Here is a 6,735-nt window from a genome sequence, read left to right as displayed (position 1 = left end):
CAAGCCAAACTGACAAGAGGAGCCAACTTTGAACGCCTACTCCAGGCGAGGCACTTTCCATTAGATTCCTCACTACAGCCCTGAGAGGCATGTGTCGTTGCCCTCATGTCATAGGTGAGGAAAATACGACTTAGAGCAAGGAAGTTACTTGCCAGGGGCAAGTGTCAGAATAGGCATTGAAATCCTGACTCTTCCTGACTCCTAAAGCCCATATTCTTTGCTGCCTCTTTGCTGTGTTGTATCATGTGGGCAACAAAACACGGTAATAAAACCTCGGCTACATGACTATGGTTATAGCAAGTCCCTTAACCTCTCTGTGTCTCAGTTTATTCATCTTCGAAGTGGGAATAATAATACCTACATCATAGAGTGTTGAGTGGACTCAGTGTATTCATATATGCAAAGCACTGAGAACAGTGCCTGACAGAGTCGACGCCATGTTTCTTAGATAAATGTAGAGCCCCTTCTATCCCTTCGAAATTTCTTAATTCTTCCATTCTCAGATCTGGGAAGGAAAAGAAAGGAACTAGCTCAGAAGGAAAACTCTCCTAGAAAGAAATCGGCTTTTATCTGAAGCTGGAGAAAGACTATGGCTATTGACCGACCTGGGTAGCCCCAACCTACAGAGCTTGAAAGAGCCGACAGGGAAAGTACACGGCATCCAAGTGTCATGGTGAATTCCTGTGTCCGGTCACCCTGGCTCCCTCTCTGCAGCTGGATATTGCTTGCTCAGCTTTCGTTGACCTCCCTTCGATTTTCAGATCTGGCGATGGCTGGAGACCTGGGACCATGAGCACGGGTCATGGAAGCTGGACTTGAGCATCATAGCCCTGTCTGGCTCAAACACAAACAAACAAAAAGCTCACATATGGGTTTCAGATGCCTTTGCATTGGTACCAAGTTAGCAAGAGCAAGGTCGTGACTCCATGACCACGCCCCCCTCAGCCAGAACCAAAGAAGATACGCATCGTGTGTAGATGTGTGTATGTCTCTAGACGCCTCAGTGTTTCGTGGAAGTCCGGGACAGGAAAAAGCTGATGATCACCAGGGAGACCCTGGCCGCACAGATATGTCCTCCATCTCCATGGCCTTTTTATTGGCTGTTATTATCCTTTGTCTAGCCAGGGGGCATGGGCCTTTGAGCATGATTCGTGCAGCTTCTTTATTCTCCAAGACTGCCACCAGCTTTTAACCGATCGGTCGAACACACACCCAAATTCCCAGCAGTTAAGTTATGTTGTAAAGGGAGAAAACCCACTATTCTCGGTGTTAGACATACCTGGGGTCGAATCCCAGCACCGCCAATTAATGTCTGTGTGACGTGAAGTAAGTCATTTAACCTCGTAGGGCTTCGGTGTCCTCATATCTAAAATGTGGATATTACTCTCTCTCCCAGGGCTGATACGAGGAATACATGAGAAATACAGTGTAGAAGTGCCTAGCAGAGGGCCTTTCCTTCCTCCATTGCCTAATGCTTTCTCTCAGGTACCAGCCAGCTTCCTGAAGCTTTCAGAGCTGTGAACCTGTAAGTTAACATGACAAGTTCAAAGCCTTCTCATCCCATTAAGCCCCCATAATTCCTTCTCCCTTAAAATCATGCAGGCCTTGATCTGTGGAATGGATCCGAGGCCCATTCATTAATGTCTCAGTCAGTTCCCCGATTAGCTCACCACCTTTGTGCTTCTGGGCAGGTCCCAGGGGCTTTGAATGCAGATGCGATGGCCCTGCCCAGGGGCGCCTCTGATATTTCAATCAGAGATTTGCGTATTTACTATGATCTTCTGGCAGACGGCCTTAAAGTATCTTGAGCAAGGGGAGCTTTTTCTCGTTTACACAAAGGCTCCATGTAAGCTAGGGATGACCCTGTACCTTGCCTATCCCTGACTCGCTTCTGGCACCGGCCCCACTGTTATTTATTTCCCTCCTGTACTGTACTCCATCTCCAGTGGCACAGTGCAAAGAGAAGGTGGCAATTGTTTTTTTGTGTTTTTTTGTGTTTTTTTGTTTGTTTGTTTTGTTTTGTTTTTTTTTTTTCCCCCAAATGCCGGTTTAACACTGGTTTTGGGGGCTTCCATGTTAGAGTTGTTTTCAGTAATGAAAATAAGCCATCGTCGTACAGGCTCAGGACTCCCAGAGGCCTCGCTTCTATCTAAGCTTCACCACTTACTTTCGACGCGACTTTGCACAAATAACAATCAATCATCTGGATCTCAGTCTCTTTATCTGTAAAATGGGACTAAAATGAGGTGGTTGAGACGCTCGAATGAGACAACGTATATAAAATACATGTAATGTGCCTGCCAGGTGGTCCTAATTTTTTCTTTTCTTTCTTTCTTTTTTTTTAATTTTTTTTTACCCAAATACCACCCTAACTCTTATGCCAGATCTCCAGGGATGGCTCGAGGATTCAGGCTCCTCCCACTCCCTGCTAGGCACACTAGAGATGCTCAGCAATGTTTGTCCCTTCCCTTGGTCCCAGAGGACCCCCAGCTCCATCGTGGGCCTTGTTTCAATTCCCAAGGCCCCGAATTCTAGAAGCACACATCACGCCAATGCTCCAGATCTGATTCTTATAACCTGTCCGCTTGCGGTCAGGGCTGAGTCACTTTTCCCCTTTGTCACAGTGGGACCAGTCTGGCCATCTGACTGCCAGTGCTTCTTTCCCAGAGCTCTTCAAATTCATGAAAATGATGTTTAGACCCATTTCCTAAAGTATTTTGTGATGTCTTATTCACTTCAGTGAAAATAATGTGATTTCTTGTTGGGCCTCACTGTGGACGTCTGTCAAATGGGGGCAAAATACCGGGTCTTACCTACCTTAGGGGGCTGTTATGGGGACAAAACGATGGACCTAATAGTACTCTGCAGAGTCTCAAATCATACACTGTTAGGATAAATTCCGACAGGGAAAAAAAAAATCAATGCGTTTTGAAGTAATCAGATTAAAGCAACTAAGAGTTTAGAGGCCCTACAACACAGGTGAGATCGGAAATCCAAGGTCCAAATCTATTTCCTACTCGTGGGCAAGTTATGTCGCTTCTCTGAAGCAACGTGAGTGTACGTGTGATGGAAACAGAGTAGCAGCCAGACGAAAGGCCCGGTAAGTCCTCCCCAGTGTGTGCTCTGCTACTGGAAACAGATGTCTCGATTCTGGTAAACTAGTCACCCAAAGAAAGTAGACTCGAAAGGTCCTTGGGGTGGTACTCTGAGCATCTCTTTGCTGCCATTGGCTCTGGTGTGCGGCCTTAGACATGTCACTTCTCCTCTCTGAGTCTGTTTCTCCATTTTAAAGGGTTAGATGATAGCCAGTTGTCTTAGCTAATGGACATCAGAATCACCTAGAGAGACGAGTAGCAGATGGGGGATGAGCAGGACTTTTCTCGTGTTTATAAGCTCCTTCTACCCCCAATAAACTATCCCTCAAAAGCCCAAGTCAGGACAGTTGATTCCTGAGTATGTGGTTTGAAGCAGCTGGTTCTCAAAGCAGTCTGGGTACTCGTTCTACTCTAATTAAAATACTGACTAGTTTCAAGCAGCTTCACTGGAGTTACGCCCATCCCACTTCCTTACAGTTCCCATTAATGTTGTGTGATGATTCACATCTCCTCCCAGAAGAACCCTTCTTACGTGAACTGAAGATGCTAAACGATGGACAGACAAAAACCAGTACAGATGTCCATGTTCTCCTTCCAATGGAGGCGGTAGTAAAACGCACAGCTGAGAATAACAAAATATCAAAGCTGAAAAGGCTCTTTGAGATGACCTGGTTTCCAGCCAGGTGATTTGAGGCCTGGGAGGAGGCGGAAGAACTCGCTTAGCATCACAAAGAGACAGTGACAGGTGAACCTGCGCACCCAGCTCCCGGAAGCTCTTTCCACTGCCCCTGGCTTCCTTGTCACTGTCTTTCATGCTCAGAGATTTGAAAGTCAATTAACTCTCAGTCTTCTTATTCCCTAGGCTGGTTGCACTGTTCTTTGAAGTGGAGAAATTTCATCTCTATGTCCTCAAAGCACAAGATCATGGCCAAAGCAGTGGAAGATGAAGGTGGCTATGGACACACCCTTTGTAAACACCCTCGACCTAACACACCGGCCTTACCCACCATTTTTGGTCTTCCGTCTTCTGAGAGCTCCTTCCTCAACCTGCTTTGTCGTCTCAAATGCCTTATATCAGTGCGTCTCAAACTTTAACGTGCAGAAAATCTCCCAGAGATCTTATTAAAATAGATTCCGATTCCAGGTGTCTTGGGATGGGGCCAAGAGTCTGCACTTCTAACAAGCTCCTGGGTAATGCTGATGCCGAGGCTGATGATGGAGCATATTAGGAGTAGCAAGACTAGTGCATATCGTTTCCATCGGTCTCATTTCTAAGCATCTTTTCCATTTACTGTCAGGATTCTGTCACTGCTCGAGGCGGCGTGGTGTACGGCACACAGGGAGGCCTCTGTAGAGTACACTTCTGAATTGTTATCTACCCCTAGCTGTGTTATCTTGGGCAAATCATTTCTCATCTCCCCGAGTCTCAAGCTTCCTTATCTGTACAATGGGGCATCACCTATCATGCAGTGATGTTGGGAGGCCTGAGGAAGTGACGAGGGCTTGCTGCAAAGCAGACCATAGATTGGGATCCGCAGGTACAAAAGGCCTCTGTGCCCAGCTTTCCTTAGAATTGAAAATGCTATCACGAGCTGTGCATGCCAGCTGCACCACGATGCCTCATGCCTCATGTGCTCAGATCGTCTCCATGACAAAACTGCACATGGAGGCCATTGATACTAGACAGTCTGCATACCTTATTGAAAGTTACACGCATGGGCCCAAGATCTCACTCTTTTCCCTGATTTCACAGAAGTGTTTCACATGGGCAGTCTTTCTAACATCTATGAATGTCCTTGGTACCAAGCGCCTCTTTTCTTATGAAAGTGAAGGCTTTTCTTCATCGAAAACATCTCAAGGGATCTTGCTTCTTTCTCGCTGCAATTTCTTTTTGGGGTGGGGGGGACGAGGCAATCCTTGGTTGACCTCACAGATTGCAAGGAACTTGTCAGCTTACAATCCCTTATTTTTTAATTTTTACGCCTATAGGGCCTGGTCTTCCTAGGCGGTCTCCCATCCAAGTACTAATCAGGCCCGACCCTGCTTAGCTTTTGAGATCATACGGGATGGGGCTTGTTCAGGGTGGCATGGCCGTAGACTTCCCTTGCGATTTTTAAATGCTTCTGAAACTTTTTCTGGGCTTGTAATGTGTCAAGGCCGTTTGTCTGCAGCTACATTAAAAATAGTATCATTGATCTACATTCTCTCAAAGGTGATTTTTTTTTCTAGTCACAGAAATACCTCTTCCTCTACTACTTCATTTTTTCTAGTTATTACAGAATCAAGAAATTACTTGAAAAGGGGAGGAAACCTCCCCACGACAGCCAATTACTTGAGGATCTTGAACTTCGCCCCTCAGTGGTTGGACAATGCCCCCTCCCAGACACACACGCCTCTTTATAAACAAAAACTTCGATAATATTTCTTATTCTGAATTACCTCTTCACTTTTGCTATTCCTACAGAAATATCTTATAGGGATTTGACCCCAAGGGATCAAGTCCCGCAGAGGCGCTGAGACCTTTTTGGTTTCTTGAACTGTGTGTATGAATGATGCTTGTCTTTTAGGCTGAAACTGCACGTGTTATAAACTTGGACACATACATACCAGGACCTTTTATTTTCTTTGAAAAACAGTTAAGCCAAGGACTTAAGCACTACCGACTGAAAAAGAAATCTTTCATCTCACAAGGTAAAATAAGTGATCTTTTTAAAAATACTACCAACGGGGTACATTGAAGGCGAGGAGGAAGCATGACTTGGAAACTTCGTCCAGCCCAGGTTTTGTTCCCCCGTAAACTGGACTTGCGCCCCCATATTTTCTTAGGCAGGCACGAGTCAGAGAGTCATGCCAGCTCCAGTAACGTGGCCTGTGTATGGCCAAGGGAAAATGACCTGGGGGACAGAGTGAGAGAGGCCTGGGTTCAAGTCACAGTTGTTATTTATTTTCTGCGTGACCTTGAGCGAATTGCTTTAGCTCCGCCCCCCATCAATCCTTTATCTGCAAAATGAAGAGAATGGCATCCACCTGCATGATCGCTTAAGGACTAAATGAGATAATGGACACGAAGCACCTGGTACTTAATAGGTGCTTGGTAAATGTTACCACTGCACACCTGCTTGCTTCAGTCACGTAATGGGACGGACCAGAGAGGCCACAGCTGTGAGACCAGGGTTCAACAAGCCCAGCAGGCCTCGCAGGGATTCCCTGTGGGGGTGAGCGGCTGGCCGATCGGTGGCAACCTAGGCGTGTCTTCATTGGGAATGACTGCAAGTTTCCCCTCATGACTTCCAAACAAGCTGTCAGTGTGTTTAGCTAGCGCGTTATGACTCACTCAGAAACCACGTTTAGACTTCGGTCTTACAAGCAAGTATTGTCTCTTAGTAACACTGTTCCGAAGGCATCTCAGAGTTGGTTCAGGCATGTGTGTGCATTCTCATTCATTCATTCATTCATTCATTCATCTCTCTCTCTCGATTCGCCTTCCTCCATCTCCCATGCGTCCCCACCCCCACGCCTACACTCCTCTCTCAGTACTGTAGTGAGGGTATGAGCAGGGCCTCTTCCACACTGGGCCAAATTCTACCTACACAGACAGACTACGGCCCGGGACTCTTCCTGGGGACGCAAGGAATGCCAC

The 6,735-nt window shown here is 46.4% G+C and overlaps 1 pseudogene; it reads right to left on the bottom strand.

Annotated features, from left to right (window-relative positions):
- Positions 1 to 5,075: 5,075 nt before the first annotated feature.
- LOC111746500 lies at positions 5,076 to 5,194 on the bottom strand (annotated as a pseudogene).
- Between the last annotated feature and the right edge of the window lie 1,541 nt (positions 5,195 to 6,735).

The sequence above is a fragment of the Pteropus vampyrus genome, unplaced genomic scaffold, assembly GCF_000151845.1.
Source record: "Pteropus vampyrus isolate Shadow unplaced genomic scaffold, Pvam_2.0 Scaffold191, whole genome shotgun sequence".
NCBI lineage: Eukaryota > Metazoa > Chordata > Mammalia > Chiroptera > Pteropodidae > Pteropus > Pteropus vampyrus.
This window is presented reverse-complemented; position numbering and strand designations above follow the sequence as displayed.